Source organism: Poecilia latipinna, unplaced genomic scaffold (assembly GCF_001443285.1).
Source record: "Poecilia latipinna isolate Pla-1442-1.1 unplaced genomic scaffold, P_latipinna-1.0 Scaffold1442, whole genome shotgun sequence".
NCBI lineage: Eukaryota > Metazoa > Chordata > Actinopteri > Cyprinodontiformes > Poeciliidae > Poecilia > Poecilia latipinna.
This window is the reverse complement of record NW_015114058.1, coordinates 80,873-102,983: the sequence shown is the minus strand read 5'-3', so window position 1 is coordinate 102,983 and position 22,111 is coordinate 80,873. Positions and strand designations below refer to the sequence as shown.

General features: G+C 39.5%; 1 long non-coding RNA gene across 1 annotated transcript; it reads right to left on the bottom strand.

The window, feature by feature from the left end:
• On the bottom strand, positions 1–2,257 carry LOC106962641 (uncharacterized). Its single transcript, XR_001428022.1, has 3 exons — positions 2,075–2,257; positions 1,141–1,167; positions 1–1,059 (listed from the first exon to the last, which is right to left on the bottom strand). It is a non-coding gene; the product is annotated as an uncharacterized LOC106962641 (long non-coding RNA).
• Positions 2,258–22,111: the final 19,854 nt, after the last annotated feature.

Here is a 22,111-nt window from a genome sequence, read left to right as displayed (position 1 = left end):
AGAGGCTACAAATATTTTATACAATGTCTTCTCTGCTCAGCTGAATAGCCTCAAGATGATTTGGGATGAGATCAAAGTGCTACTGTTTTTCCTGATGGCTTTAAGATTTTAAAGGATCACCGATTTTTCCACTAGTGTTGGAAAAGAAGATGCGTTCAATAGAGGCGCTTCGGTAATCTTTTGATGGTGCACCACTTGGCAGAAAGCCAGGATATATCTGATGTTCTTTGACGTCAGCTTTCCTTCTCCAAACATGATACCTGGACCATTCTGAGAAAGATTTGAACAAAGTTAAGGTTTGTCAAATGTGGCATCTCTATGCATGACTAAGGTACCAACAACGCGATCCAAGAAAGATGCCAGCAGCAACCAGCTGTTGATGCACAAAATGTAGTGGCAGCAGCTACCTGCACACTGACGGGTCCAACAAACCAGAAAGGACAAAGAAGAAGGATAACTTGAAGTGAAGAAACACCGTTGGCAGTGGGACCCACAGCGAAATACTAGCTGGCGTAGAAAACCTTCCAATCCAGTCACCAGTTAGGGACCACAGAAAGGCAATATTTGCTTGCTATCTTACCAAAGGAGTCAGTTGTTGCCATAATGTTTTAAATTAAATCTATTAGATAATGTCTTTTTCTTTTTTTTTTTCCATTTTATTATTTTTTTTTTTCAGAAATGCCTTTAAACTGTGGTGTTTTACTCGAGGCCGTCACATCACGAGACTCAGCCCAGTCCTAATAAGCACACGGCTTTCTGTAATCAAGCTGTCTGTCACACTTGCACATAAGTAAAAATTTCAGTGCAGAATTTCACTTGCAGTTGAGAAAACTCTAGAGATCTAAATCCATCTCCCACTCAGAAAGTTATTTATTCCTCGTAGATTTTTCTCCACACTCTTTTTGCTGCCTGTATAAGTGTAAGCTGATGCACAGGGTGTGTGTTGGCCCGGCCTGGCGTCTCCTGCTGGCTCCCTCGGAGCTGCTTGGCTCGGCCCGGTGGCTTCAACCTGCAGGCAGCCATAGGACAGCCCAAGCGGAGCTGTCTGCCACTCCTGTGCTTCATTAGGAAACAAAATATAAGGTTTCCACTCCATTAGGAATGACTTTAGGAGTGAAAGCACATAAGACGCCGACTCACCTCATCAACAATGCATTGCAATAACGGCTGAGGATGAATGAGAGCGAGCAGAGAGGGGAAAGGGAGAGAGAGGAAGGAGAAGGAAAAAAAAACAGCATTAGCCTGTATGCGATGTCTTTACAACAGAGTGGAAGGGAGAAAAAAAAATCATTAATGCAATAAAATGTGGTCAGATTAATCAAATGCCTCAAACTCTTATGAAAATATTACAGGGGGAGAATTTTCTATTACATCTAATGGTATCTAATTTAATACTGGCAGTTAAAGGCTTGGGCATCTATTTATTGTGAAACACAATTTAGGAAGTTTAAAGGGAAGCAGTGAAGCATGTGTGCAGCATAGCCGTCAGGGCCATAGGTAGAGATTTTTTCTCCTATTTTCTCTCGACCAACTCATAAAAGCTTATCGTTAAAGACTGTGGGTTGCTTTGACTTCCCTTTTATTTTTTGTGGTGGGGGCAATATGTAATTAGTGTGTCATAATCAAAATGACCCACTCGGCCACTTTATGTTCAGCAAGACAGAATGACTGCACCAGTGGTGGCAATCTGTGGGCATGTGCTAACACAACATTAGCATAATGAAAATATACAAATGCTAATAGCCAGTCCTCTTCGCATGGACAAGGAGCTGGAGAATGTGGGCAAACATTGAGATACATACAACGGTTCTGTAAATGGCTTGAAAGAAGAGGAAGAGAGAGAGAGAGAGAGAGAGAGAGAGAGAGAGAGAAAAGTGTTTTTTGTGTCTTAAAAACAATCTGGGAAAAGTGTCATTCCTCCTCGTCGCACGTCTTCTGTGAGGGACTCTGCAGAAGATCTTATTTTCAATTAAAACCTCATTTGCTTGTAAGTTCAGATGAAATCATGTTGTGAATTAGCACATGAATTTACATACTGGGATGCCTGCCAGTGTGCAAGGGGAGGCTAATTTACCTTTAAGATTGATTTTTTTCTTCTTCTTCTTTTTCTTCTTCTTCTTTCTAGAAAGGATTTCAGTGATGGCGTGGGAGCAATGATGCATACGTGAGATCTGAGAAAACATTTACCAAAAACCCAGTGGCAACAAAGGGAGCCGAACTGGGGAGATGTCTGAGAGCTTTTCTTACTGATGGAAAGAGTTTCTGTAAAGTTAGAACAAGGAAAAGAAAAGAAAAAAAAACACTTTTAAAACCCTCACAAGGACACAAGTGTTGAAGCCATTGACAGCAAGTGATTTTTTTTGGTAATGGCTTTAACAAAATGGATCACTTCAAATTAGGAAGGACATGTTGAAACTATTCATTCTTGATTTAAAAAAATATTCACACATTTCAAAAAAGGCGTTAAGCAACAAAGAAGCCGCAAGCGAGCTTGTCATCATCGAGAGACAAATTGTTCCCGGTACTTTTTAGCCATAATTTAAAAAAAAAAAAACCCCTTCTAATTAATAGAAAGTGCCGGTCTTCATGGGTTTTTAAAAAGTTTTTGAGGCTCTCCACCTGCATTAAGCCACTCGTGATGTTCGAGAACGAAAACATTTTCAATCAGCAGTCCGTCTGGCTGCAGATTGTCCACATTAAATCACTTGCTCATTTCGTAAGGCCTTGTCCGACAAAAGCGCCGCAGCTGTTATTGATTCATCCTCTCAATTAAATAAAGCTTTGCTCCCTCCACACCTTGTAAATACCCAGAGACCCCCCATCCTGCACAATATCCATTCTCCTTACGCCGCTCGTGCTATCAGTCTGCACGGAAAATTAATTCCCCCCACTGCCGCCGAAATAACTATAATTGCAAACTACACAGAGAGAGAAATTGGAAAGTGAGGTTTTAATATACATTTCCAGGTGTATTCTCCATTTGTTCAAGTCAATAACATTTTTTCATTAACATTTGTAATAATGAAAAAAAAAGAGGAGTTCTGTCCCCTGTTCATTTTCTTTTTAATTCAGACATGAATTCACTCATTGCTAACTGTTATGAGCTGCACTTTCTCATCCAATTTGTGTTAAGTCCTCCAAATGAGATTATTGCTGGCTATCAACTATAAAACATTTTCAATTTACATATTTATCAGATGAATGAGTCACATCTCACAATAAGTGATTGAGTGCTGATGCCACACTTTAATATAATAGAAATCCAGTTGGATGAATAAATAGGTAACTGTGTGAGTGCGGGTTGTTTTAGATACTGGAGTTTTGTGGGTTCCTTGTACATTCTTGTGGAAAAGATATTTTTTCCTGTCTGAATAGAGCAGACCAGGAGTAAATGTACAGATGAAATGCCCACACTTCTCCTCTTTTGCCCTGATTGATGCCCAGCTGACTTTCAAACAAGTTTGAAGCAATTTGCAGGAATCCACTCTGCTTCTCTGTGGTGGAGTCATGAAAGTTTTGCACACAGATTTAACCCTGACCCACAACATGACATGCCAGTGATACATATTTAATTCCAATATTTTTCCATCTTTGCTCAAAAATAAACATCCTTAAATTCCAAAATCAAGCCAATCCAACTGTAACGGTGCTTTTCCTAACTTTAAATCCCAATCCAGACAAAATAAGATGAGATTCCTATTATAAAACTCCAACTAGAAATTCTATCTTTATTTCAAGATACATAACACTTATAAGCTGGGCTGAACGTTTGTGTCTCCGTTTATTATTTTGCTGTAGTGGCGTATGAATTAACTGTTGACATAATCATAAAAATACTTAAAATCTAATGGGTAATTTAATTCAGTTGCATTTTATTATCTGAAAATTTAGTAAAACACTCTTTAATCTTTGATTGATATTCTTGTTTGGGCTGGTTGACCCTTCACCTCCAGATGGTGCATCTTATTGAAACTATATAATGTCAGTTCCTTACAGTGAGCGATCTTTACTAGCAGGTATAATTTAGAGCAGGATCAGTACAAAATGTTCAACAATAAATGGCACCTTTCACTACACAAAGTCATTCTGCCCTGGGCACAGAGCCATATCACTCATTTCAAAAACTGACACTGGCTGCTTTGAAGCTACAGTTGGCTTTAGCTACAAGGGACTGGCTATTAAGCAGAATATGTATCAAAATCAAAATACAAATAAACAGCACTAGCAATTATATATTTTTTTTTACAAATTTGTCTAATAATAATCTTGACATGTATTTTTTAAGTCTTATCTCTATTCTCACGCAAGTATTTGAGAAGCATGTAGTCCAATCAAAGACGAGAAAGAAAGGAGGGGAAAAAAATGAGCTAACGCAACAGACTTAATCAACCAGAAAGCTCTTTGCTAGCGGCTGCATACACATTAGGCCACATCTTCAAGATTTTTCAGAGCAAACCGTGGAGCAAAACTCCATTACCTCCTGACACAAAATGCAAATGAATCACAACATGGGGTGGGAAGGAATTAAAGACCCTTCTCTAATCAATGACAAACCAGGATGAAACCCTCTCTTCCGTGGATCTGCCATAGGCGAACTCCAAGGCCCCTGAAAACACACACACACACACACACACACACACACACACACACACACACACGCACGCACGCACGCACGCACACACACGCAAACAGACTGACAGACGCGATGCACATTTTGGCATAGACATCGGCTGGTGGGAGATTCTCATGGCACATATAAATATAAAATAAGGCTGTGGTTTAATAGTCATGATAAGTTTAATACCAAATTTATTATTTTTCTTATGAAACAAAGACAAAAAAAATTATTGCATAAATTTACTTGCTAAATTTAGTAGTTTGCTGTTTATAAAGTAAGAATGAGAATACAACAAGTTGATGTTAGCTAATCAATCGGGCTATCTGTTCAGCTACAGCAAAAGAGTGATTTAATTTCTGAGCCATGAAAGCTTTACCTGCCCTTGAAAACAAGTTTCACTTCCGAAAAAATCGTACAAATTTCTTTTTGTTGTGAGTGAGATAAAAGTGTATAGTGGCCATCGTTAAGCCAGCTGACAAACAGTGTGCAGCAAAGGATCAGGGAAGAGGCATCTGGATCTACTTGGGGCTTCGTACAGTTGGAGAAAACTCTGACGCTTTATGTTGTGTCTTACAAAAAGGACTTTAGTAACTTTATAACCTCAGTATCAAACATTTCTAATAGCTTTTTCTTAAAAACTTGCTATATCAACGAAGAAAATCCATGGAAAAATTGGGCCAATGTTTGTTTTTAGAGTGCATAAAGACATCTGATCGTTACATGACTGCAAAAGCCTAATGTAGCAATTACGATACAAGAACATTTAGAAGATAAAGCAGTGCCTTTTTTGTTTTCTTAAAAGCATCAAATAGACAAAATTCTAAAAAAAAAAAAAAAAATCAAAGAATTGTGTCGATTTTATCCTGTGTCAGGCTGTAAAAGGATATTTAGGAATCTGATTAAATTGGACGAGGAGCGTCGGATCCAGTAAGAACTCTCTCTGTTCTGCTGTGCTCTCTTCTGCTCAGACAGATGCACGGGCCTGCGTAAATGACAGCCTGAGCCCGAGGACGTCTTCTGGCTGCCACGCGGCCTGCTACAGCCTGCCACAGCCTGCAGGTGAAGTGTCTGCGGCGCCATATGGAGCGGGGAAAATTAACAACGAGAGGAAATTCTCCACAACAGCGGGAGGTCTCGCTAGTCTCTCCTCCAAACAAAATTTAGAGACGTAGAGAAACAAGAGAGGGGGAGTGATAAAATTAATGGGGTTCGACGTTCTAACACAACACCGACGGCAATGTTTGCACAGAAAAACAAGAATTCCCCTTACAGTTTAGTCACATTGCACTCCTGCATTATAAATCAGCGACTGGCTGAAGCAGTTTGACCCATTCTATAAATGTACATTAACCCTGCTGGCGCTTCTTCCTCCGGTTCTTGTTTGCTTCGGTTAGGGCAGGTGAGTCGACTCCATCCCCGGTGGCTTCTTATGCTCTCTGCCATCATAGCAGAGGTGCCCCCCCATAGAGCCTCACTTGGTTTGGGTCATTGATTACAAAGAGCCTCCTGGTTTTGTCTGACAGATGTGAATCCATGCTATTTAATTTGGAGAGTTACCCTCAAAGGGACCACCATTAGCCATCCAATCTGACCACAAATAGCGTTCCATTAAGCAGAGAGTTTGAGAAGCTCTGGTGGTGCATCTCCTGACAGCGTGCAGGGAGCCTCGGCGTGTAACGCAGAATGTTAAGTGCTCGGTTGTTTAAACAAAAGGGAGATTTTACTTTAAGGAACGTCTTTTGTTTTAGAGTTGCATAAAGAGTCGCCTCAGCGGGATTCTTCAGGCATATTAGAGCTGAAACTGTCCTTGTTTAGTGTCTAAAGAGGGTGGGGTTGGTAGTTAAAATGTTAATAAGTGCAATTCAGTTTTAATTTAACAGCCTTCTGCATTCCTAATTAGTCCACTAGCTGTGAATAAATGAGGAAGAGAGCTCATCTCTTGCCCTCCACTTTCAGCACAAAACACATTTTTGCCACTTCCGATACGGAGCTGAAGTGAACTGCCGGGAAAGTCCTCTCCTCATGAACAAAGCAGCATGGCTCAGTTTGCGATTTGAGCTATTATTTTCTCACCAGGTAGAGACACTGAAACCTTTGATGGGACAATTTACAAGCAAAGTCATAAAAAAACACAAGTAAAGCATAACAGAAAAAATGTCAAAAATTGTGCAATGTTTTTTTTTTTTTTTTAAACATTCAACTATAGTCTCTCTGTAGAAGTGTGCATAAATTACTTTATGTAATCATACAATGTAGATTAGCATGATAATGGTGGATGTTAATAGATGCCAGGAAGCAAGGAGTGACAGCACTTTGAATGAGACATGCTTGGGGCAGTGGGTTCTCTCGCTCTCTTCTCACACACACACGCGCACACACACACTCGTGCAAACACACCACGTTTGGGAATAGCCAACGAGGCTCTCGTGCCATTACGGCAAATGTGAGTGACGGGGAAGAAAGCCACGTCTAGCTGGCTGCCTGAAGGGGTGCTTCAGTATTTTCCATGAGTCTATAGGCTCTTGGTCTCCTGGGGGGCTGCATTAATTGTGAGCAAAATGGTCCACCATTAGATCTAAAGGTTTTAGGGACCAGAAGACATCTTACCCCGGCCACCGGGGCCAGATTCAAAAAGATTTTGAAAATAACCAGACAAAATTCCTCCGACATCTTAAAATACTTGTCAGAGATCGTATTAAATCTACACCAAAATAACAATCCGGGATATTTGAGACCGATTTCGTCTAGAGGCATAAATGTTACATAAAAGTAAAGAAAATCTGACCAGAAGACATCTTGATATGGCCAACAGAGAGATAAAAGTAGATCATTGGGTCAAAAGTTTAATCTCACCATGGAAAGGTGAAAGAAGGAGCATTTCACATGATGACATGGCTTTGAAGAGGGACCTCCTGCCACCACCTGACCCTCTTTTCTAACATTTGCTAATCAGACCAAATATGGTCCCCTACTGAGACAAAAGAGGGTTAACACAGAGATAAACCAAAGAATAAACCAGAGGCACTTATTTAAAAAGCTCCCCAGGCCACAGTTGGAACGTTCAACAAATATCACAAATCCTGCTTCCTTTTATCCACCAAAGCCTCTGCAGATCAGAAAGCTCTACAGGGGGTGCAAGGTGGACACATACAGGCCCATACACTTGCAAAGTATTTGTGACCACTGCTGTGTAGTAATCCAAATAAGAACAGCTTTAAGACAACAGCGCATTGATGACCTTCCATCCTGCTTATCCTCTGGCTGACCCGATTTAGACTCTTGCATTTAGAGTGCGAGAATGGTACTTAAGGGGATAGGTGGATTTTTATTTTATTTATTTTTTTTCCAAATGGAGTTCTGTTAAGACGGTATGATTAGTAAATATCTCACTTGTAGAGAAGAGTTTTAATGTTAACAGTCAGCGAACCTCAACGATGTCATCTTTAAACCAAGGTCACATTTGCAGATGGTCAGATGTGTTCGCTGAAGACAGTGAAGGGATGGGAAGTGGTCTGTAACTTCCTGGTCTGTTGAATAGTGTGAAAATCAATAAAATATTACTCACCTGAACTGTAATAATAGACATTGTTTTACACCGCATTACTTTTGAAACAGTTGACTGGATTTACCCAACTTGTGCTTTTCAGTTTGTTTTCCAAATGAGAACATTTTTGTTACAGACTATGATCTACTGCTGCCTTAATATGGACATCAAAATATTTATATTGTATGATATGCCATCTAATGCGCATATGACAACATGTTGTATGTTTATAAACATTTCTGACAGTTTTGAGAATGGAGTTGTCTTAACTTGGTGGTATTCAGTTTCCCATTCTTTGACCGTCTTCAATAGTATTTGTCTCCTCCTCTACTTTTTCCTCACACCAACATGTTTCAAAGAGCAAACAAATTTTAATTTTAAGTAAAAATAATCTTCTATAAAGACAAAAGAAAGTTTCCAATTAAGAATTTTCTTCACTCAGGAAAAAACGGCATTCAAAAACAACCTTTAAGTCGAATGTGCCGCCATTGGGATATACTTACTAAAATACAACTTGAGAATAATTTTCTTTCTTAATTACAGCTAATGAATGTTTGTGGGTTTATAAGAAAATTATTTTTGATATTTAATACTTTTCACGGGCTGCACAGTGGGCGCAGTTGGTAGAGCTGTTGCCTTGCAGCAAGAAGGTTCTGGGTTCGATTCCCAGCCCTGGTCTTTCTGCATGGAGTTTGCATGTCCTCCCTGTGGGTTTTCTCCAGGTACTCCGGCTTCCTCCCACAGTCCAAAAACATGACTATCAGGTTAATTGGCCTCTCCAAATTGTCCCTAGGTGTGAGTGTGTATATGAATGGTTGTGTGTCTCTGTGTCGCCCTGCGACAGACTGGCGACCTGTCCAGGGTGTGTCCTGCCTTTCGCCCGGAACGATAGCTGGAGAGGCACCAGCAACCCTCCTGACCCCATTGAGGGACAAGGGTGTAAAGAAAATGGATGGATGGATATTTTTCACTACCAAAGTGGCTTTATTTGTAAAGTTGTTTTTGTTTTCATTTTGATTTGCTCCATGTTTGTTGGGTCTCGTACTTTAGATGGGTGAATGTAAAATGTGGCCCTCCAAAAGTTTGCACCAAACTTCAAATCTGATCTGTTGAGCCAAACAGAAACACAAGTTTACTTACAAATCATAAAGTGGAATACTGTTACAGCATAATCCACATGCACAGGTTTCACTATTCACATGTGCAACACTGAATGGTTTATCATTGAGAAGTATCAAAGGAATGTCACTAGTCGTATTACTCCTTGTAATCTAAAGTGACTGCATGGTTTTAAATTTTTTTTTCTCCCATAGATCTTATCAACAGCTTCTCCTGTTAGACCTTTTTACATGAAATAAATAAAAGCAGCACATCCTGTTGAATCTTTTCAAGGCATACCAGTGGATAGCTGCTCCAGATAACCTTGATATGAAGTAGTTAGCTGGTGCTGTTTACCGTGTGAGGCGTACTCTTATGAAACAGCGTTGCCATTTTCTTCACTGACCTTCTTGTCAGGACAATGATCACGGCCTCCTGAGTCCACAGCTATAGAAAACAGGGCTCCAGCTCAGGGAGTCCATACGGCTGACCTTCTGACAGCCGGAGCTGAGGATCTACATTCAGATCTCGGGGTCAACATCCCCACGTAAGCACTTTGAGGAGAGCCGAGTGAAAATTAATTAAAAACGTCTGTGCGCGGTGAATGACGGGCAGCCTTTGTTGGTCCCCTTGCATTGACTGAGGAGGTAGGACAGTCCTATGTCCCTGGTGTTGGCGAGCCCCTCGTGGCCCCAGCCATTGTCTCACTGCCAGGCTCTTGTCTTATCAGCAGCAGCATATCAATGAAGCCAGTGTCTCGTTTGTGCAAATGGTAATTACAACATCCATATTTTCCGTGCATTAAACTAATCACATTTCAGTGCAGATTCTGAGGAAAACAGCAGACATTCAGGGAGGCATTTGGGAGATGCTTCAGTGTAAACAAAGGGAATTTATCTTTGTTCATGCAGTTCAAACACATATATACTGCTCAGGTGACAATCCGGCAGTCCCTTTGATAAATCTTCCACAGTGTGTGCTCTTCCCACCGTGCTGCAAAAGAAAAGATTTAAAGTGCAAAAGCATTTAAGCAGGATGAAGCTCAGAGTTTAATGTGGTCCATCAATTCCATTCGCACAGGGCGGCTGCCTCCATATCGGTCCTGGGAGACCATCAGAGTAGTTTAGTGGCATGTTGTAGTTTAAAGGTGCAACAGAAGAGTCAGGTAACAAGGGACAAAATAGTCTCGCCAACTCTCAGTTTTAACTACCCGGGTTCCCTTTGGCCCACACTCATTAAACGCAGAATGCATTTTGTCCTTGTAGCTTTTCACACGCAAACCACACACAGGCTCACAAAAATGGACTCTTGTTGTTCACAACTCAACACATCAAAAAGGCAACGGCCATTAGGTGTAAATGGATGGTGTTCTGCACAAGTCTCAGCTGAGCCCATGTTTCAGGAGCGGAGGAAATGCAAAGGCCAACAGATCCATTAAACTCTGTCCAAAACCACAGGAACTATCTCTGTCACAAAAGGTTGATGGGGATGGGGGGAGTCTCAGCCAAAATATCTCCACAGAAAAATCCTAAAAATGTTTGGCAAGGACTACATTTCAAAACCCAACACAGGAGCAAATGCAGGGAGGAGTGAGTAGGTGAACATATGATTTAGAAGCAAAAGAAAAAAAAGAAAATCAGTGTGGGGACGAAATTATAAATATTTTGATAGGCAAAGAACTGGCCTACATATGTCAAAAACATATACAGTACCAATACAAATCTAGAGGCAGTCATGTATTTCACTAAAGACTCTGTAAATATCAGAGGTTTTCATTTTTAGATTTATGTTTTTTAATTTTTTAAACATTATTTTTATCTGCTTATACAACACATTTAACAACATAGGAAAACAGCTCCTTGTTCACTGTACAGCTCATCTTATACAGACATAAAGGAACCATAAAATTGAAAGATTTCCCAAGTTTTATTTATTTCTATTGGCCATAAAGCAACACTTTCCACTGCTCTACTTATTGCTATGCAAGTGTGCAATAAGCTTATGCACATATGTTCAAAAAATAAATAAATTTGCTTTTATCTTTTCCTTTTTTAGAATGGATCAAATCTGCATTTTTTCAGGTGTTTTTTTTATGTTGTTTACAAGTGAAACACACCTTACACTTTAGATTAAATCTTCTACGAAGCGCATATTAGCGAGAAGCTAATGTTGCTAATAACTGTATTGCGTCTCCAAGTTGTGGCCTGTCCAAAAATCTATTGAAATTAAATCTCAGGACATCAAATAGCATATGTTACAGTGTAAATCAGATCTGTATGTGGTGCAGGAGAAAAACAAAACAACAGTAATCTTTGCTTAAAGATGATCACAATTTTTTTATTATCTTAAGCTCAATACTTCGACAATACTTATTTAGTGTTTATTGTACATTTTTGCATATGTATTATCCTACTGTGCAGATCTGTAAAAAAAAAGAAAAAAAAAAGAAAAAACTTTTTTCTTCTGGTGCTCAGATAACACCAGATGCTATTCCTTTGGTGCTCACATATTGTAATTTACTTCAACTTAATGCTAAATTACTGCATTAGCTTTTCAGCCTTGATTTTCACAATATCTAATGCCGACATTAGAATCGCTATGAAAACATGAGGCACTGTTATCAGACGTGCCCAACTCTTCAGATCTAATAAGGAATAATAGAAAATGAATACAAAAATGTAAAAAAGAGTCAACACTATTGTGACAAATGTGATCTAATTTTTTTGATTAGTAAAGCTGGTAGTTGTGTTTCAGTATTTCAATTTTGTAAGCAGGTGTTTTTGCTCAAGGTTATCATCCCATTACTCTGATATTGGCTCATGCCTGTTAAAGACTCTAAATGGGGCTCCCGATCCTGTATCCTTGACAAAAACTATAGCTATTGATGTTCATGTATAGGAGAAAATTGGTTGGTAAGAAAACTGTCTGCACTTTATTAGAACGACACTTATGGAATGGAGTGTCATTTAAATGGAAAAACATTTTTAATCAAAGATCCTCACTGTGAAGTTCGTTTTTTGAAGATAAGCAACTACGTGAATGCCCAAAGGTACATAAAAAGTCAAATAGAAAAAGAACTGCCATTGTTGTGAGAGTCGGTATAAAATCCCTTCTTAACATAATCACATTACTTTTAAAGAGTTACACTAATGAAAACTGGAGGGCATTTAAAGTCCAGTAAACAACTAAAGATACAGTAAAAAGAACAATTAAACTGGATAATAATGTTTGGAAGGCACAATAAAAACTAAGATAAGAAAGTACTTTTATATTAGACACTGGGGGCAGACACAGGGTCAGAGAAGAAGTGGTAATCTCCACAGCCACAGTCAAGTGACTCAATTACCACATTTGCTCTTTGTGTTGACCCCTCAATTAGTGTGGAACTGTAACAATCTGCCCACCAAATACAGCCATTCATCACCAACTGCCCAAACCACCAGCCTGCTTCTCTGAGGTACCTCGCCGCAAAACAGGGCAGCTGGAGGTCAAATTAAAGTCTGGCCTTTGTGGCTGCCCTCTTTAATATCCTCTGCTGAAGAGGATGAACTCTGATAGGTACAGAGTCATTACAGATGCAGTACAACATGCTGCCGTGGATTAGGCTCACAGGAGAGATGTCGGCATGATGCTAGTCAGAGCATTTATGGTGAAAAACTCAAGATTTTAGACATCTTAAGAAACAGAACAGAACTTATGGTTCTGACTTCAGGAAAAAGAAGCTATCATATTGCCTTTAAACACTTTTTTTGCACTGACAACTTGAAATATGTCATCAATCCAATATACCCATTAATCCTTGGTGGTTGACAAGGGGCTGGTGTCTGTCTCTTGCAGTCATTGGGTTAAAAGCAGTACACCGCGGGCAGGTCACCAGCCAATCACAGGGGCAAACAACAACTTAGATACACTCACATCTACAGGCAATCTAGATACCAGATGGCGTGCTTAAGGGAGATGAGAATCAGGTGGATTTGTGTAGTACTAGCAAGGCAATGACCAAGATATTCAAGATATTTATAATCAGCGCAAGTTTGTCATATTTTCTATAATGGGAACATTCCATTTCCATTTAAGTAATGGTCCTATTCGATTTGATGTTCTTCTAAATCTACTTGTATGTTTTGATGTAGTACTATGAACATATTAGTTTTATGGTGTGCCCAGCTCAACAGCATTATTGGTGAGCTTTCTCCCTTCGTTAAATTTGTTTAGTATTCCATTGAATGGTAAGTTATATAGAATTTATTTAAGTCAGTTTTGAAATGATTTATTATGGTCTAAACTTTTACACTCAATTGATCAAAAAGAAACAGCAATAAGAACCACGGAGGGGAGTTTGGCTCTTTTCCTAGAATTGAAAGATATGCAGGTCATCTGCAGATTAATAACTACATCTCTTCTCCTCCTCTCAAAGGTAATGAATGATGTTTTTAAAAGGAGTGCAGTAAGTAAGGACAATGTAGGAGTAACTAAGAGAACGATGGTGCAGATAAGGCCTAAGTGGGTGTTAGGTGGGTGGTTGGCTCCCCACCGACTCCTGTCCTGCCAGACCATTCAGTGAAACGCCGAGCTCTTGGTCACGCTGTCATCGCAGACCGCCAGAGCCATGTTCCCCTTCTCCATCTCCTGCTGCGGTTAGGGTTGCAGGCACAGTAAAGAGCGAAGCAGTGATGATTTAATTATGACACAGGTTCATTCAGTCACGGCGATTAGGTTTCCAGTCAAGGGTGAACCGATGTGAGGTAAGTTTGGTTTATGTTTACAGGGACACATGTTGGATCCCAGACAAAGAACATTTAATCTCCCAGGACGCGGGGTCTCCTGAGGGAAAAGGTCCCATCCTGCGGTCCTACTCGGCTCCGAGGAGAGCAGGACCCGTCTCTCCGTTCTCAGAGGCCTAGTTTATTCATGATAGATAACTTTCCACTGTCCTGCTGCCCAAGCCGACTCATCTCCTGCTTGGCAAAGTGAGTGACGCACCTTACCTTGGGGGATTCAGTTACCCTGAACGTGACTTCATAGGTCCCTGACTGACTGCTTTGATTAATGGCTGAAGGCTGCTGGTGGGCAGTTGTGATCATAACTGACATTAATCTCAACCTGCTGATTAATCAATCTCGTGCAATTTACAGCAACGGACCCATCTAGAGAATAGCGGCTCGTCCATTGTCTCGCAAAATGAAAACGCACCACTTTAGTCCGTCATGACTCCAGGGTCGTCTCTTCACTTTTCACTTTAATAGCTCCCTCTTCCTTTAAACTCCGATCAATACCTTTTAAGCAGAATTTGCATTTCATAATTAAAGCAAGCGAGAGTTATCAATTTGGAGCTATTATGCACCATGCCTTATGGTGTCTGACATTTAGTTGTGATTACACCAGTGTCTGTATACTGTCATGGAAGTCATTAGACTGCTGTCATCACAACATGTTTTCCTGGCCTCATTAACACTGCTTCCTTTGTTGTGCTGCGACTATGATATACAGCATAGAGATAGCTGAGAATATAGGGGGAAAAAAAACAACAAAATAAGTATTTATTAAGAGGAGTTTATCTTAAATAAACATTTAGGTTTAAATGACGCAACATCTCTCCTTGAACCTTTTCCCATTTTGTCTTATTACAACTTCTAGCTTAAAAGTATTTTGGGCAGGTTTATGTATCAGACCAACACGTAGTACAGCAAAATTGACAAGTGAAAGGATGTTTTTGTTTTTTGTTAAATAGAAATGAAATTGTTTTTATAGAAATTAAAATCCATAAAATGAAATCAAATAAATTGTCCAAAACAAGACAGTAATTCTCTTACTAACCTCACATCTTGACAGAGACCAAACTGCTTATAGGTTTAGATCAAGATGGAATACACATTTGTACGTATAACATCTGCATTTCTCTCAGCTTTAAATCAAGCCATATTTTATAGGAATCTGCTAAGAAATGATGACGCATCAGAATCTCCATCTTCGGAACAGCATGGTTTTGTTGCCATGACTTGATGCATAGTAATGGTGCCTGTGAGCGGGTGTCACTAGCTAAAGCGGCAAATAGATGCTGTCCAATCCACTAATATATATCGATGGCCTAACCAATCCCAGCCTCTGACAGATGTCATGACAAATAGATAATCAGTTGTTTTCACTTCACCCATCAGTGGTCATGTTTGTTTTCTGACCGACATTCATTTGTGTATTAAAGATCTCCGATGATTGAATACTTAACACAAATGTGCAGTTGCATTTAACTCACAAAGCAACAAATTAAATTAAAGCGTAAAACATTTTATATTCTTTGAGAAGTACCTGTAATCCCTCAGGCTTGTTTTATTGCTGCTTTAATTTAAAAAAGGTGTATTTATTTGTGTTCAAAGAATTATTTTTCCTCACAACAGCCCGACTCTGCCTGACAGCTACATGGAAAATACCCAATGGAGCACCTACAAAAGCAATCTAATATAGTATTCTCCATGACCTGCTCCACAAAAATAACCCATGTGTAGCGGTCAGCCTGGTTCGCTCTTACAAAAAGACACTGCATGTACATGAGCTAAAGCACAAAACAAATTATAAAGCGGCTGAACGGCCTTGAGGCTCAGAGCGTTTTACAGCGGCTGCAAATGGAGGAAACATCACCAACATGTATTTGTGTCGGGAGCTGCTTGAAGCCAAATGACACCGTTAGTGTTCATAATCAATTCTGTGGGATTAGTTAAAAGAGGAGGAGAAAACACAAACAAATCAGGGGGCTTCTTCTAAAACAGCACCATAAAAATGTAGAAGCATATGGATTTTCTGGAGTGCTCACTTGTGTGAAGAGTTGTTGGGCTTGCAGTATTGACTTTCTCAGAACGGTGGAACCGTGATATAGTTAGAGCGCCTTTCCTCAACTCTAATTATGGTGTCATAAACGGGGGAGACCATTAATGAAAACCACTCATGGCTTTAAAACAGCAGATAGGATTTGGAGGGCTGGCAGAGGCGTTGGGGCAGCCGCTGGTATCAATCACAGCCAAGTACTCCTGTGTGTCGTAACAAGAACGAGAGGTGGTCAATAAGTCAGCCGAAGAGTCAACAGACTGTAATAGAGACACAGCGGAGGATGGGAAACAGAGGTGTTTGACCCGAGACTGCCTGTCATTTTCACGAGGCGGTGATTGTGCATCATCTGGGACAAAAGGGCACTCTGCCATGTGTTTGTCTGCACAAATCAATATCAAAGCATATCACTTTATGCCATCAGTGTCCAACAATATCATGATTCAATAAGATAGAAAACTCCAGAAGGCTCTGCTTTTGATCTTCTTGTGCCACAAACTGCTAACATTGATCTTTTAGCTATGCAAAACAGCACTTTAAGAAAATGTGTACAGAAATTATGAATTACTATGGCACAGTGGACTTCTGACAAACATTTGTTGTAACAAGAAGGATTTTTGGTTCGTCTAGGTCAGATTTCCGTAAACAAACAAACCTCTGTTTTCTGGTACTACAGCATTTCCGTCTCTGTGCGCTTTATTGGTGACTCAAAACTGGACACACAGACTAAGCGCTTTGCATGAATCTGATTTCTATATTATAAATAGACAATTTAAATTTGAAAAAAAAAACAAAAAACAGATACATACAAATGAAGCGCAGTGCAATACTAAGAGGTTTAATCACTAACACTAATGGTATTACTGCAGTAAAATAACGGATGAAGTTGCACGAATCAATATATTATACAGAGTGGTACAATGGTGATACTCTGCAAAGACAAGTGTTAGAAGTATAATTATTTACTGTTCATTAAGTCAGACTGAGAGGAGAAATTGTGCAGCTCCCGTAATTAGCTCTCCTACTTTACTGCTCTGTAAAAGTAGTTTTACTCTTATTGGCCTATTGTATTTTAAGCATTTTCAAGAAGACATGCATGTATGTTTTCTATAAAAAATAAATACAATTTTAAAACACACCGAATATTTTAATGCCATCTCCTGATTGTTGAAGCTGGTGTACCCCGTGAAAACATTTATGAGGTGTTCTACAGATAACGAAAGGCATTTCTTGTTATCCTGAGAAGAAATGAAAGTTAGGCGTTAATTAAATGATTACTTCCTCACTAGAAGAAAAGTTGATTTCACTTGATAAAATATTGTCCTGGGGAAAAAAAGTTTTGCTGAAAAATGCTCTGGGTCTGCTGAATAATACTGTAAGTGCAGTTTTTTCAAATAATCTGATTATTCATCATTTTTGAAACACCACCACAATAGAAAAGTCTCTTCATTTAGTAAGATTACTTCTTCTAATAAAACTAATGTGATGCAACAGAATTTGGAAATCCAAAATAGTCGTATTTCAGACACTTTGAGTAAGCCCGCCCCTGGTTTAACCCTAACATCATGCACTGAGAAGTTCCCAAATAAGTAAAAACTTTACTACAGTAGCATCTCATTAGAGTCTTGTTTTTCTTCGTGTCTGTGCTGCTCTTTCAGTGATGATGTGGCACGTTGCACGTCAACATGCATTTACAATATGATAGCCACAGCAAAGCCAATTTGATTTTCCACAGTGAGCGGCAATAAAATGTAATTACAACATGTTTTACCATTAACTTCAAGACGGAGTCACAATATAGCCAAAGCAATTTCATGCTGCCTGTAAAAAACAGGATCCAACAGGAAGGAGAGGCAGAGTCATGGTTGAATGACAGAGTGTGCGTGCAAGGCACTGATGGCCCTCAGTGGGCTAAAGAACAGAGCAGACCACACACACACACACACACACAGACACATATATACTCACTGTGGACCTAAACCATACAAATCCATCTCATACACATGTTAGATAAATATTCATATGCAATAAACTGTATCAATAAATCCTCAGAGGAGTGGAAGCTATTCCACAGCAGGTCAATAACTGATTCCACCAGCAGATAATCATTTTTCTCTCAATGGTGAAGCTTGATATGATGTCGATACGTGCTGTCAGAGTTCATTCTGGCTGTAGCGGTTAGAAAGAGCATCACTGAAAGGATATGGCACCTTCCTATTCAGCTCCATTGATCGGGAGGTTGTGTGTTAGTGGTGACAGAGAAGCGGGTCGGCACATCTTGTGTTTTATGCTGCGTTTTGTATTAATCTGAGGCTACGGGGCACGCGGAAGGTCTGCGGCTCAGTTTGACCGCAGGAGTTGGGCCTTTTAATTGTCTCATTGAGACACAAGTAGCCGTGATTTGCAAGAGCGGGAGTGGTTGGGTGAGGGAGGGGTCTGGAACGGCAACAGTACTCCGATACGATGAACATATACAATCAGTCAGGATAAAGATCTCACCCTTGGCGGCGTGAAAGGGGGAAGTGAGCAGTGCTCGGGAAAAATCAATACGGAACCGCTCATTTTGGAGGGACATGTGTGTCACAGTCAATAGGAGTTAATAGGCTGGGTTGTTCAGCGAAGACAGGCGGCTTGGGAGAGCAGCCGCGCTCTGACAGCTTAATACATACTGAATGGAAAGCCGGCTGCATGTAACAGTCACTGTGGACATGTGGAGTGTGGAAGAGAACCTGATGGGTGCAGGCAAAAGTTAATTATAGAACAGAGCTGAAGGTCTTAGACACAGAACTGCAGAATTACCCGTCCAGTAATCAGAACAGACGGAGGCTGCTGACCCTCAGTATACAGATTGCCAGCGCTCACCAGTTAGCACCAGAAAACAATGTAAGGTTTGCGCTGTGGGAAGGTTTGCAGGAAGCTCCTCATCTGACATACACGCTTCTGCTTTATGGTTTCATTTTTTTTTTAAAGTTATTCAACTCCATAGGTGTCAACAAGGAATCATTTGGCAACACCTTTATGATAGATTGATAAATGGTTAATAATTCTGTGATTAAGGCATGTAAACACTTGATAAAGCTTTTATAATCAGATAGTGCTAACTTTTACTTTTGGTGTTGATCATTTCGTCCTTTCAACTTTTATGATTTCCAATTTTATCATTTTATAACTTCAGGTTTAAAACTGGATAATTTAAAGCAGCTTTAAACTTTAAGAGTGCACCCATTAGGGGTTCAATTTAAGAAAAAGTCATTTTATGATTCCCAAATATTACCTAGCAGCAGGAGGTCACCTCAAGTTGTATTGGTGTCATCTATGGCCATAATTGATCATATCAAACTGGAATCAGAAATGAAGTGAAGATGGGGTGTGATGGAAAACATCTTAAAACTAATTTAATATAATATGTATTTTTTATAACTAATAAAAATACATAAAAATAACGTTTTCTTGGGACACTGACTAAAATAAGTCAGGTGACAAACAGAAACTGAGCAAAAAGCAAAATATTCACTGTTTGGGTGTAAGGTAAAAAATTATAACGCATGCTTTAACTCATACTGATTGTCCTGTATTAACATATTTTAATCAATGTTTACATTTCTGAATTAAGCCACAATCCAGCTTCATATAGCAACAACCCAGCTTTTGTAAACTTTGGGACAATAAAGGATATTTTTTATTCTATAAAGTTTGTTTGAGTTTGAAACGAGAGGCTCTCTGGAGACCCAAGATGGGTCCAGACAGATTTATTTGCACATTATCTTGTTTCCAGTTATTGTTATAATTGGTTGGGATGATGGGTTGGGGACGTTGTGGCGAAACAAACCAAAACACATTGCGTTCAGTTTCTGTGTTTTGAATTAAATCTAGATGCAGAGGGATTGGTATAATAACTTTATTAATTGGGGTCTTTAGGTCACACTATTCAGTTCCATAAAGAAAGATTGTCCTTTTAATTAGTGCTCATCAAGACCTAATTTTGATGATCATAATCTCTTAATTTTATCCAGCTAATTAATAATTAATTACAATTTCAGTGTACAGTTTAAATTGACAGTTGAAAGGAAAGGTGCAGGTCACTGATGTATTTAAAGAGACTACATTATTTTTAAACCAATTTGATAGTAAACAATCCTCAACGATAAATAACAGTAAATTGTATTCTTCAATTTTCTAAACAATTTTGCTTTGAGTGATTGGTGGCAGCTTAAAGACTACTGAGAAAGAGTGAGGGGAAAAGTAAAAGGGCTTCGGCTTCAAATGACATTTCAATAAGTGGAACAGAGCGTTGGCAATCCATTCCCAACTTTTCTGAAACAATTATTGAGATGGTACCTCCGGGCGATGTGTGTTCCCGGTCCCCGGAGTGCTGCCGGCTGAAACAGTAATTGACTAAATTGTAGAACACATCGAGGCCATTTACAAATTTGCCAAAAATGAATCGTTTAAAATGAAATGAGGGTGACTCTCAAATTAGCAAGGAGTATGATTGAGATGTTCCTCTGGGAATTAAGAAGCGTGATTTAGAGCTCGGCAGGAAGGAGCATCTGTGGGCAGTCCAGTGTTACTCAAACCCCGTCTCTGACTCGTATTTAAATATCAGCGTGGTTCAGCAGATTATATTTTATATTTAACAAATAGTTACACAGATGAGCAGAACTGTGCCTGAGCACACAATAAACCACAAACCAAACAGTAAAAGCCGCGAAGCTTTAACACTGAGCCACACAGCTGTAAAAGAACGTAACATTTATCCATGCAGTACACTGGAGCAGAGAGTGACTTCAGACTAGAGGCCATAAACCACTTTCTTAGCTCCAAATAATAATTTTTCTGAGAGCAGTGTGATAAATCATACAACACAGACCTCATTGGTTTAAACATATGGTGCTGCAAGGTGTTTGAGAATGTGATCTTAGCTACATTTTACAGGGTGCACTCATTTCTGGAAAACAGCGCCGAATTACTCTGACGGTTTCGGGCCTGACAGTCATGATTGATTGTTGCACAGACACTGTGTTGATTGTTGCCTGTTGTGCCGTTCCTGTGGCTCCTAGCAGCCGCTGCTTTTCATCTCACCCGGGCTAAACTCCTCCAACCAGTGATGAGTAATTACTAAGTTCATTAGCTGCGCCAGTGGCCTGGAGATTTGTTAAAACAAAATTTGTCAGCAGCTCCCCCTACCCCCATTGCCGTTGAACATCTTAGACTGGATTTTGCATTTAAAAAAACATTTTACCTATCATGTTATTTACCTTATCATTAAAACAAGCAAAATGAATGAAATAAAAGTCTTACAAAACTAACTCCAAGACAAATTTCCCTAAAGAGGTAATAAAGCAATTGTACTGTATTGTTTTGTATCGTATCGCACCGTACCGTATTACATAATTTCTGTGATGATGCACTGCATCGTATTTGATTGCACTGCTTTGTGGTAACAGCTGCTAACACGTGCTTTAGGTAAGTGGGAGTGTTTAATGTTGCTGTGAAGGAAGTTTGGCCCTCCAACCTCTGTAAAATTGTTCTAAATCCACCACATTATGTTAACCACAGCATCTTCATTTAATTTAGATCCAGGTATTGTCGAGGTCAATCCAAGATCTGATTGCATTTGGGGCAACGTTTTAAAAATGTTGTTCTAGAAGTTTCTAAGGATAGGCAAAAATGCTCACCTGCAGAAGTCTCTAAAAAGCCTCCAAACACCTAGCATCCATCTTTTCATGACAATTTCAGATCATTTCGTCTTTGTCCTTCTCTAGTCCAGAAAAATATGTTGAAAACTGGACTTTTTAGGCCGTAGTCTGGTCTAAATTTAGTTTTAACTAACATACTTAAAGTCTGGCATGGTAAGCCAATTTGATCAATTCTAAAAGCTTCTGTATTAGTCATTTAGAAAACACTTTTCATACGACACAAGGGCAACGCAAAGTGCTTCAAGTAAAGTGTTTTAATATGAAAACAGAAGGTAATTAAAACAGAAAACGAAGGGAAAATGAGCTAAACAAGGCTAAATATGGGGGTGGGAG